The sequence below is a fragment of the Anser cygnoides genome, chromosome 3 (assembly GCF_040182565.1).
Source record: "Anser cygnoides isolate HZ-2024a breed goose chromosome 3, Taihu_goose_T2T_genome, whole genome shotgun sequence".
Lineage (NCBI taxonomy): Eukaryota > Metazoa > Chordata > Aves > Anseriformes > Anatidae > Anser > Anser cygnoides.
The window spans coordinates 89960328-89972938 of record NC_089875.1 but is presented as its reverse complement, the minus strand read 5'-3'; the positions used below and the strand labels follow the sequence as shown (position 1 = coordinate 89972938).

Sequence of the window (12611 nt, the reverse complement as noted above, 5' to 3'; positions counted from 1 at the left end):
AGAGTAAAGTAAGCTTGACATTCTTTCTGCTGAAAAAAGTCTAATTACTTACCTAGACCTTAGACTATTCTTTTTAATTTTGCTCAACAGCTTTACTGACGTCAATGGAAATTCCAGATGCAGAATGAAGACAGAATATAGCCTATTGTCATTTTGGGGTATAACAAAATATAAAACAGGCATTTCTAAAATATTTCTATTTGCAGTGGTTGCAAAACACATCATACTTGATAAGCTTTCACAAACACGAAGCTAGAAGTCGCCCAAACTAATAAACAGAATCAATGCAAAATAATATGAATGTGTACTTTTAAGGTTTTAAAATCATTGGCTGTATCTCTCCCTCACAAATGGCAGCCAAGAATTGTCAGATGAAAGATGCATGTTATCCTGGCTGATGATGTCACCAGTTTACTTTTTTATGTGTGTGTATTAATCATTTTGTTTATAAGGTGATTTTAAAAAATAAAAGTAAAAAGGGAGGTCAAGCTACCTCATTTAAAACAACCTAAGAAGATTAAACAGCTGTACACAGCAGATAATAAATAATTATTTAAAAAAAGAAAAAAGATGTTATCATTCATTAATTAGTCTAAGTGGTTTTATCTGATTGCTGTGCCAGTTAATACGTCTGTGCCTGGAACGATTTTAAGATTAAAAAAATTGGAATGGGAGAGGGAAATCTTTTATATACGTCTGTTTCCAGCCAAACTTAATCCAAAATCCAGAATGGAGGCAGATTTTGATCTTACTGTGACCCTGACTGTAAATGCACATAAGATGATTTCTTGGAAGTTCTTTTCAATTGCCTATTTGATATGTAGCAACGGAGTGCTGGAAGAAAAAAAATAGACAATACTGAACTGCAATTTTTGACTCATTTCCTTTACTGCAACTGTGATCTACTGTTCAGTGGCACACCATGTCTCAGGAATTTGGTAACCTCCCAGTGATCTTTTTCTGAAAATGTGATGAATGTAACCAAGGTGGGTTGGCAATTCAGTCAAATGAAATGACTTTAAGATGTGGGATTTCATAGATAATGATGATCTAGGTTGGAATATGGGACAGGAAAGGATTTTATAGATCATGTCCGTTGTTTTGCAAATGCAAGCATCTATGATGGTCATTCTACATGATTCAATGAACTGTTTCTTCAAAAGGCTTTGTCTGTCCCTCCTCCCACACAGCGAAACTGACTGTGGTTGCTATAAAACACCAGAAACCACCAGATGGACAACACAATCTGCTAAGCCACTAAGGGGTTTCAAGTGGCACTATCCCACTGTCAAACAGTCCAGACACTTTGGTGGACCTGCCCAGGACCTAGTGAAGAATGGGCCCTATTTACACTAAAGGTAAAGGTAAGAATATTAAATGTTCCCTGTCAAAACAGACCAAGAAAGGATTCCTTCTTGAGTCCAGATCTGATGTTTGTTACATCATAAGCAAGAGCCATTGATTTGGCAACCGAGGAGGTTTTTGACCATCCGTAGACAATGCAAGTCCCAGCTAAGCAAAACTTACTGAAAATTAGTACTTTACTAAATTTATACTAGTTCTGTTGAGAGTGGGCTTGCCTACAAACAGATTTGCTGTTGCTGACAGTGTTTACCAGCTGCGTTCTGTGTGGATCACATGCTTTATTAGGATGAAAGTAGACCATCACTGCATCGTACTCAACATCTAGGCAATGATGATCAGGAGTACAAAGGGAAGAAATTACAAGGAACTCAAAGCTTTAAAAGCATTTACAGTGTGTTTGGATAACAAGAGGCTACTCTTGAGCTGAAGGAAAAAAATCCCAGTGTTGGGATAACATGCCGCTTTCGGGGTTGTACAATTGTTGGCAAATGCTACAGTTAAAAGAAAGAAACAAACACAGCCCCATGATACGCTGGCATAAAGGCTACTGTGGGGCACAGGTGATGAGTACCAGAGAATGTGGGGGAAAAAAACAGTGTTTAAGGAGATGAGTACTGCAGCTCTGTGACAACATATATATATATAAAATACAAGATGTGTGCAATTAACCCAGCACAGCAACACATTTTCTCTGCAAGCACTCCATACAAATTAGAAGAAATATCTTGTAGTTTCAAGTGAAACTACAATATGTTCTAACTACAATAAGTTCTAAGTATTTGACTACAAGATTTCACAGCAGCATGGGACTGAAGAATTAAATGATGGTAGGCTTACATCCTTCCGTGGTATTTAGAGTTAACACAACAGTACTTACTGATGTCATGGACAGAATACATCCCTCAGGGTGGTACTATGTCTAAGCATAGAAACAATATCTCTTGCATAATTTTTTTTGTGAATCAGGGATATTTTCCTGTATCCTTTTCCAGTTGCACAATGACACAGAAGGTATGGAGAAACATGATGAAGGATGTACAACTTTAAGAAGCAAAAGGCAAATCTTTCTGCACAGGAAGTTGTAATACTGCTCTGGTCTGAGGGCCAGCATTAGTTCTTATCATCTTCAGATGCTCTTGCAGATATTACTTGGTTCAAAGAAATTAGAGCTAAAAGTCATTTTTGAAGAGCTCATTAGAGTTTTAGTTCCTTGTACTCAGTTATTATTTATTTTATTTTATTTTATTTTATTTTATTTTATTTTATTTTATTTTATTTATTTTATTTTATTTTATTTTATTTTATTTTATTTTATTTTATTTTATTTTATTTTATTTTATTTTATTTTATTTTATTTTATTTTTTATTTTATTTTTTATTTTATTTAATTTTAATTTTAATTTTAATTTTATTTTATCTATTTTAATTTAATTTAATTTTATTTATTTAATTTAATTTAATTTTATTTTTGGACACTATTCTGAATCCACACAGAGCACCTGATTGTGTCAGGAACTTATTTTCCTGTGAACCATGTACTGAGATCCGCACACAGCTCACTATATTTTAACACAACTTCCCTGAAGTGTATCTCATTTTACTTTAACTCAGGCCTTCCAAAAAGATGGAGGTTTCTTATAGGTCTCTTTCCTTTCTGAGAGTGGCAACCCCATGATCACAGAAACCTGAAATTCTTGATGATTTTTTAAAAACACGTTATCTAGTTACAATGATTATCCTTGACTGGACAGTGTCCTGAGCAACCTGCTGTATTTTACCCTGCTTGAACAGGGGCTGGGCTAGGTGAGCTGCAGAGGTCCATCCCAACCTCAACAGTTCTGTGATCTTGTGAATCCATAATTATGAATAATTATGATAAATTATGATTACATATGTTGACTAATTATAGTTAACGAGGCATATGCAAACTTTTAGTGATTGTGGGTGTATATGTTTGTAGGTGTAGATACAGATTTGTTGGGTATGAAGCCCTGAAGAGATACCAGTCCCCCTCATCTCTTGCTAGGCTATCATGGCACTGTCACTCCTAGAAATGCAAACAGTGACATTGCCACAAAAGCGTGGGTTGCCAAAAGAGCTAATGAGGCTGCTGAGACATACCGAGAGGGGGGAACTTCAAAGCTGTAGGGTCCTATGGTCTCTGGAGCTGTGGGTGGAACCTTTCCCTGCAGTTTGTGTTCCAGAGGAGATTGAGTACCTTGGTGCTGAGAGAATCTCCTGTGCATGAGGTTGTAGGCCAGTCTCCCAGTTCTTACTGGGAGTAAATCCCTCCTTCCTTTCCAAAATGTGATGGTAATGGAAATGATGAGGCAATACATAAGTGCCAAAAGAATTTTGTTCACATCCAAATCAAAATTAGCTTAATCTAACAGCCTCCTGTCTGTGTCTCATTAAAAGTAAGCTGTATTGAACATTCAGAAATGTTAAGCAATGTCAAAATTTAATTACTATTTAGTGGGAATGAAACTACATATGTAAGTTGCACAATTTTCAGGGAGAGTCAACTGTGGATGGTGTGCAAATTAGTACTGTGTGACCTTGGCATTTAATATGGAAAGAGAAATGCATTTCAAAGTGGAAAATAAAGCCTATGTTAAGCATGTGCAAAGGTACAGCAAAGAGTAGACAGATGCGCTGGAAGAGATAATTATACTGAACTGATGTTTCTAACCACAAGGGTGAACTTTCTCTAAAACATTGCAATAACTGCAAGATCCCTAAGCCTCAACATTCCTTTGTTGTTTAGTAAATCACTAGTGAAATAATGAAGTCTATCATGTAATGTGCCCTTCATCCTTCTCTAATAGTTTGTCCTCACAGAGAAAAACTGCCTCATGGTTCCCTCTGAGCTCAAATAGTATCTGTAACCCGAAATATAAAAAAGCATAAAATACCAACTCTTTGAAAAAATCGGTAGACTTCTCATGTCAACATATAAGGATGCTCTGCATGTTTAAGCGAGGGCACCACAAATTCATAGGCATGTAAGAGTTTTGATCTGACATATATTTTTCTATCAGATTTTTACATCCCAGAACTCTAGTGAGCTCAAAAATATTCAGTCCTCACTTTTGTCTTCAAAGTGTCCATTGTCAAAGAGATGGTGGCTCAACAGTATTTAGGGAGTCCTGCAGCTGGATTCAGATAAGTCACTTTATTAGTTGCCTTCTTCAACCATTTGCCAGATTCTAAAGTACTTTCCTATTTCTCTCTTTTAACTAAGAAAGGAATTCTTCCACTAGCTCTACTGGGCAGATCTCAAAAAAATAGCTGGAAGTAGTCACCAACCTAAGAACCTACATTTAAATAAAAGCTTAAACAGATGTTTTTGGAAAATCTTGAGACAATAATGGACATAGACATTGAATTTGCATTCTAAGAAAATTATATGATTTTAAAATTTAGATTATACAGTAAGATCTTAAAATCTAGAAGCATTCCTTGAATTTGAGAAGACCTTTAATGAGGACTTCCATTTAAACTGAGAAGATAATCTGATAATTTTAAAAATAATCTGAGAAATCCCCCCATCTGGAACACTGTGGCATATTTTTCATTAATTAGAGCAAATTTGCTCTCCAGCATCGCTACATTTTAACCTGCTTTTCCAGAATTATTTCATCTTCTTTTTAAATTTCTTTCACTTTTCTGTAGTTCCTAATCACTGTCCAATAAGCACTGAAATGTTCCTTTGCAAATACAGTTCACTATAGGCATGGTTATGACAACTGCTTACACAGGGACAGTGATGCTGTTGTGATCATATGATCTACACTCAGATCTCAGTCTTGAGAATCAGACTCATAGGAGATATTTCAGTTCTACTATCATTCCTTAAACGGCTTGTGCTGTTTTGCTTCTGCTGATGACACACAGAGTGTCACAACGTTATGTCACCTCTCTGGAGGGTATTAATACACCAGTATAATACAGCATAAGTCCATATCAGTCTGGACAGAAATGATCCTGAGCTGTCTTCATACATTTTTCTATAACTGGCTCAGGGTGCTATTTTACATCTGCAGCTTGCATGCAGAAAAGGTGCAAATGCAAATGTTCTAAAGGTAGTACAAATATCAGGACAACAGTGCTTTCAGTTCAAGAATTAAATGAAAAAATAGCATCCCATTAAAGAATTCCTTTTACTGCCTGGTTGCATGAACTTAGTATCTGAACTGGCATAATACTTTCATCATGCTTCATTATGAAAGCATTTTTCAGAATTATTTTCCATAAGCAGTGCGCTATGTAGTGATATAGTGTATATAGTGACTAATCAGTGTATACAGTGACTTTTGCTTTAAATTGTGTATTATGTGCATTTCTATGTAGAAACACACACACAAAATTACTGAACAACATTCACCTATGTCTGCAGGATAGCGTCACACATCAAACAAACATCATCATTGTATTATCAGTGTCTATACCCAAAGAAACTCTTAGCCTTTCCAGAACAGTGATGCCATTCCAGCTCTCAGCTACAAAGACATACTGTGATTACCGTCTGGCTGGAGAATGCCATACAGTAAAAATTATGTTTATCTATTACAGAATAATGAAGAACCAAGTCTCCTCTACTAGAAAATGAATGAATGGATTCAGACTTCCTAGATATTTCCAATGCAGATCTTATGGGGCTTTTCTCACTCTGATTTTATTTGACAAAAACAGCTGTTACAGTCCTGGGAATTAACAAATTAATTTAGAAAGGTATAGATAAGAATTATGCAATACATGCTTACACTAAGCACAATACAATGCTCTTTAACAACAGAAAGCGGCAATAGGAAAATTTTCAAATTTTTTATTGTGTGTCTAAAATGCACCTCTCAGATTTTTCTTAGCTCCCCGAACATACTTTTCTAGAGTTTTAGCCAGCTCACAGTTACATAAATACATATTATCCTGTTCTGCCTCAAAAACAGGCATTATAAAGTGTTCTAAATGTGCTAAACTTCTGTAGCTAAAAATGTTTGAAACCAGAAAGAAATCCATTACAGAGACTCTGAAATGAAAAAAAATATGTCTAATTACACCTTGATCCAAACTATCCTAACACTAATGGAGACTATCATTGGCTCACTGAACTTTACATCCAGTTTTTGTGACTACAGTCAGCAACAAACTGAAGCAAATCTTTACCTCCTAATAGAGTTTCATTAATGTCCCCAGGTTTCTTAAAGTTAAAAAATGTGCTTACTAATTTTCTGGATCAGAGTCTCAAACCACCAGACTTTTATGTTAGGAAATGATACTATATCTTAGTAATACCATACCATATTCTGGCATTGTATAAATCTTAAAAAAATTAATAATACTGATACCTTGCAGAACAAAAGATAAACGTTGGATAACAATCTAATATTGCAAGACAAAAAAATACATTATATCTTTCACAGGTTTCATTTAAACAATTTTGTTACTTTTATTTTATTTTATTATTTTATTTTTTTCTTTTTTTTTTCAGCATTGTGATAAGCTGCTAAAGTGGAAGTGATTTAACAGAAGTCATGTAATGTCATCACAGGTCATGTAGACATCATAACGCCTCTTGTCAAAATGTTCCACAAGACTACCTATACAGCTCTTGTGCCAGTGATCAGTGTGGTTACCTTCACCTATATTTCTTGGACTCTCTGAAGTGAACTCTCAGAAGTAAAAATATTGCAGTCTTTCTGAAGTTCCCCTTCCTACTCCTATTTCCCCCATTTCTATGATGTCTAAGCAAAGAGAATGCAAACTTTAAGTTCTCTTTCAAGATCCCGTCCGTGTTTTAAAGAATGATTTTTTCCTGATAGCATTGTATGTTAAAACACCATACACGTGACAGCAAAAAATAAGCTCATAAGATAACTTTCTAGGACTACCCTAGTCCTAGCAATGGCATAAAAATAAAGTAAGAAGGCATCCTTGACAAAGAAACTATGAGTCAATGGTTCCTAGGTTATCCAAAGATAAACAAAGATGAGAATTAAAGAAACCAGATGCAAGAATTTATTTTCCATGTTAGGAAAGTGCTACAGTTTTATAGTTCCTACAGATATTCAAATGCTAATAACCGTATCATAAAGATGCCTAACACAGAGAAAGGGAAATTTTAGTGGTGCCATACATTCAATTTCCCTCTCATTATCTAAGTGGATTTGACTAATCTAGTTCTCACCAATTGAATTGGAAACCATACACTACATTTTATTTACTTTGTAAAAAAGAGGCCAAACAAAGTATGAAAAAAGTTTAGATCCAGATGAACTACAATATACTGAACTGCAAGTGGAATACTACTGGGATTTGTCCTCTGATGTGCTACTGATTTTGTATCTAGCTTCTGTTGCTTAATGGTTCTTAAATTTTATTCTTCCAGAAGTCAGATATAGACACGCAACTCTCTCACTCATGGTCCAAGCAGGGCAGAGGCAGTGCTGAGTCAGCTCAAAATATGAAAAAAAGTGAAAACAGGAATAACAAAAGACATGCCTAAGCACGCCTTACTTTTTTTTTTTTTTCTAGTTTTTTAATAGAAGGATGGAAGAGGGAGCCTTAGAAAAAAAAAAAAAAAAGGAGGAGGGAAATGCAATATGTTTTATACTGGGAACACAGAATTGTTTGCTTTACAGGCTTGTATTTAACATGACTTCCTAGTGGCATTGAACAAACCCTCTTATCTTCATCATTTTTTTTCCCACCTATCTGTTGTTGCCCATAATTCTATTGTTTGTCTTCATGGCATGCTACTTTTAAAGTGCTTTGAACTGAACCAAACTTGCATAATGGCTATATATGAAAACATAATACTCAGTCTAAAGTACATAGCAATTCCAAACAGCTATCTTGCTTTTAAAAGAATAATATTAAATAGGTTACTAACAATACTGTAGAGAACTAAGTTTAGCATTTGACATCTCTTTTACCTCTCTTATATAACAAAAGGATTTGGGAGTTTTTTCCATGTTTTTTTTCCATAAATGTCAGTTACAAGTTATTTAGATACTGTGTGGTGAATTTAAAGTCATAATTTCCTTATTTGCCTGAAGCAGAAAAACCCTTACATAGTAAGTTCAATAGAAAATCAGACATCTGATAATGGTTTGGGGGCATGATTTTAAGTAAAACTTTGTGTGATGATGAGAAGGAAACATTTCATTAATTTTGTAAGTGAGATGGTGTCATGTTTAAGAATGTCATGGAACCCTAAAATCTTCTGAAGAGATGTCTGCACAGCTCCTGGATCCACTGTATTACAGAAAATATTTTAGTTAGAGCTTGTTGCACAAAATATACCTTATCTTGTCAGCAAATTAAATTAAATTAAATTATATATGTCTTCTTTTTTTTGACACTCGCACAAATGCTGATTCATTTTCAGTGTAGCAACTTGTGAACATATGGCCAATTCACCTGGGTAGATCCAGGGATGTTTTTAGAAGTTTAATATTCTAAAAACAAGAATATTCTTTGGAATAGTGGAAAGTTCAACACCGATACTTCACACACTACTAGCAAGCAAGGTGATACTCTTGCCACAGCAACCCCAAAGGTTTATAAGCACCACTGCAGAATTACCATGGATTAGTATACAATTTGCATTGTTTATTTGCATTTTGGTGAACTACCTGATTCATTTCCAAAATGGGAAGTATTCACCACCACGTGGACAAAAGAAGCCTAATTCTACAACTCTGGTCTGTTGCACATTTGCCCCATATTTAAGCTATGGAATAAGCATGTGCCTTTCTTTGGCCATCTTTGCTAGCCCAGCCAGCTCCCTAGTTCTCAAATCCTCATAAAACATTTACTTATGTCGTAGAAATGCTCTATATGAAAGAAACCCACAAAAAAAATCCCTGCAATCCATTGCCAAGATTCCAGAAGGAGTTAAGAGCTGACTGTGAGGGCTTGTCTGCTTCCAGAGCCAGGAGCAAAATCTTTGCCACAGGAAATAAGATAATGCATCAACAGCTTAATTTATCTTCCAATAGTACCTTGCCCTGGGGAGGTGTACTGAATGCCAGATGCTGTCACATGAAAATCTGAAGCAATTTCATTATTGGTCTTTCAAATAAGAAATAACCATTTATTCAACTTATTGTTCAAAGAAGCTGTGCACACTTTACTAGCATTAAGAACATGCACAGGTGAATTAAAGTAAATGGCAGTTCTTAGTCCTCAACTGTTAGTATATGTTTATGTGCTTGTAAAAAGAATGCTGATATATTTCTGAGATTTTACTTTCAATTTACTCTGGGGAAAACTGCATAAATAACCTACCTTTTTTTCAGGATGGCAGCCTTTGGCTGTAATCAGTGGCAAACCATTGTGGTTAAACACAGAAAACCAGCTAAGCTAGTTGGAAATTTAGATAGCATCATGATTTTCATTGGAAATTGCTTGTTCATCACAACCTGGAGATTTCATGTTCAAACAAAGCTCTGCCAGCAGCAGGATTTCCAGAAGATCTCTGTATGAGCTATGATGTATTGTCAGTATGACTGCTTTGCCCCTTATTGGAGACCTCAGAGCACAGAAGCCCTGCAGGCCCTGTCTGAAGCATCCAGTGGGGCTCTCAGACCCTGGGTTCATGGTGTTCTGTCTGATTGGCTGACAAGGGTTTGAGAACCAGACACCAAACCCTAACAGTCTCTCAGTAGACGGTCTGGGTGACAATCACTTCCTGGCTGCCTAGCTCCAAGTCTACGTAAACTACCCAGTGACTTCTGTGGGCCCATATGCCCTGCTCTTACCATGGTGTTAGATAGTGGTTTGATTATCTGGTGCGTTGCTGTAGAATATACGTTAAATATATGAATTTCCAGACTTTCTGAAGTGCCCATCCCACTGATAAGCACTCTCCTTCACTGGCATACCAACAAACTTTCGGAGTCTATATGTTGCACTGATTTTTCTCCCTCTGAGATATGTTTCAGGAATCAATTTGAGGAGTCCCTCTTAAGGACTTACAGAAGATATGGGATCCAAAGTAGTAGTTGATAGCAATCAAATGTATCAAAGGCAAGAAGGTAACATAAACCTAGACAGTCTGCCAAGGCCCTGAGAGCGCCATAACATCCGTGTCAAGCCTCCACCAGGGGTATCCTCCACCCATTCTCATTACCCAGGACCCCATTTCAGCCGCAACCAGAGACATCAACCCCTGCCCAAGTGACTCTGTAGCAGAGTCACTCTCTAGCTCCATCCACATCCCTGTCAGTATTTGGTCTCCCGGATGCCACCCCCCCCCCCCCCCCCCCAAACTTCTGATCATCTCCATCCCTGTCTCTGACCCCAACTCCTTTTTATCCTAATGGGACCACCTGGATGGACCCTGGTACTGGACTTTTGTTTGTGGCTGTAGATAGACATGGCCAAAGACTGGGCCAGACTACAAACAATAGTCATCTATCCTCACAATTATTATTTTATCTGGTATGTTTCAGGACTCCCCTTGTGCTTATATGTGAAGTGGAAGCTTGGACAGCATTTTCTGCAGTCATAAGGTGAGGAAATTGTAGTCAAGGTAAGTCGAAGTGAAAAACCCACTAGTTAGTCATCGACTAAACTGCTGATTAACACAAGCATGGAAGAGGTTTTTAAGATGGTGGCAAAAGCTTTAATAAAAGCTGGCTGATAGTTGAATTAATCTACCTGTTAGATAGTCTTTTGACTCGGATCAACTAAGTTGGTAGCCAAACTGGCAAATATGTATTTTTGACTATTTCTCTGTGTAATTACATGGGTAAAAACCTGGCTAGTACAGAGGGAGTTAAATGTCAGTAGTAAACAAAAAAATTGGCCTGTAACTAAGTGATGAGTGGGTGGAGTTGGGACAACCTTTATTAAAAGTTTTTCAAAATTACGTCATAGCAGGAAAAAATGTCAGAGCATTAAATGAATTGATGATACGGTAATAATAGAAACTGCAATTATTGTATCACCTAAGAAAAAGGAATTGACCTAGGAAGAGAAATGGGGGCAATGGAGTAATAAATGTATCTAGTGCTACAAATTAAAAAGTAATTGTGAAGAAAATTAAGACAATCATAAGGAATTTGAATGAAATGCAGCTTGAGGGAGCTGAAGGAGACAGAAGTAACAAGCTAAATGATTAACAACATTGCTCAAGAAAAAGCAGTAAGAACAGTACTAAAGAAAGTAACAAACTGGTAGTAATTTTACTCTTAAAGGGACTAAGACAACAGCTTAGTTATTATACGTGGCACACTTCAGGCTTTACTTGAAACAGGAAATGTAGGTGTTGATCCAAAATCCAGTGAAGTCAATGGAAATATGCCTTTTGAGTAATAAAGTGCTTTGGGACAGGATCTCAACTGCTGGGGTGTTTCCAGATGACAGAGAAATGTCTCATTAAGAAAAATGGTTCAAGAACTAAAACAAATGGAAGAAAACTGCAACCTTCTCTAATTATGTATTATAGAGACTTGAGTAGTACTGCAATTATATGACGTTCCAGTGGCAAAGCCATTATATGCATCTGTGTAAGGAGATGATCTGGTTAGAGATCAGATTGCATATTTCCAACCAGAAGCATAGTTTCCATTTAGATGTGGAAAAGGACATTCAGTGACAAAGTAGAGGCCATTATTATTGTGTGTTATTTAAACCAACAGTAGTGGGAATATGAATTTATATATTCATATTTGAATATATGTGTAGAAAATCAGGTTTCCAGGGGATAGATTTTGTTTCTTTCCATCCAATTCTTTAAAATAAAAATAAAAGTGCTTCTCCATTTCCTGATTATATTCCATGTGGACTTTTTAAGTTGTTAGTTAAATTCTGCATTTTTCTCCTTCTATTGGTATACTAATGGTATTTTTGATTTAACATCACTCAGTTGATTATTATTGCTCAGTTCTCTTATTTTTCCCTGTCAAAAGGATTGGAACTCTACATGTTTGCTAAGTAAAATGGCTTCCCAGTGCACACAGAAATTAATGTATTAGTTAAAGCTCTTAAGAACACTTTTGAAGCTCTCGGTATTAAACAGATAGCCTCTAGTGAATATTTTGAATCAAGTAGCTTATTCATATGTCATATTTCCAATGATCACAGTTTTATCACAAGTCTTGAAATATTTGTTCTTTCTGTAAGTCATCTACTGAGAGAAGTGTATGTGGAAACTACATCCTACTACATGGAGAAACTCAGCTTCTGTTTACAAAATATTCCTACCTTTCATGAATGTGGAGGATATCTTGAGCTTA

General features: G+C 36.1%; 1 long non-coding RNA gene across 3 annotated transcripts in view; it reads left to right on the top strand.

Annotated features, from left to right (window-relative positions):
• The first annotated feature begins 336 nt into the window (after positions 1-336).
• Positions 337-12611, top strand: part of LOC136790494 (uncharacterized) — a 53864-nt gene continuing 41589 nt past the window's right edge. For 2 of the 3 annotated variants that reach the window (XR_010830504.1, XR_010830503.1), the window contains exons 1-2: positions 337-1364; positions 10824-10883. This is a non-coding gene — a long non-coding RNA (uncharacterized lncRNA). The remainder of the gene's footprint in view (positions 1365-10823; positions 10884-12611) is intronic. The other variant, XR_010830502.1, reaches the window with a different exon arrangement.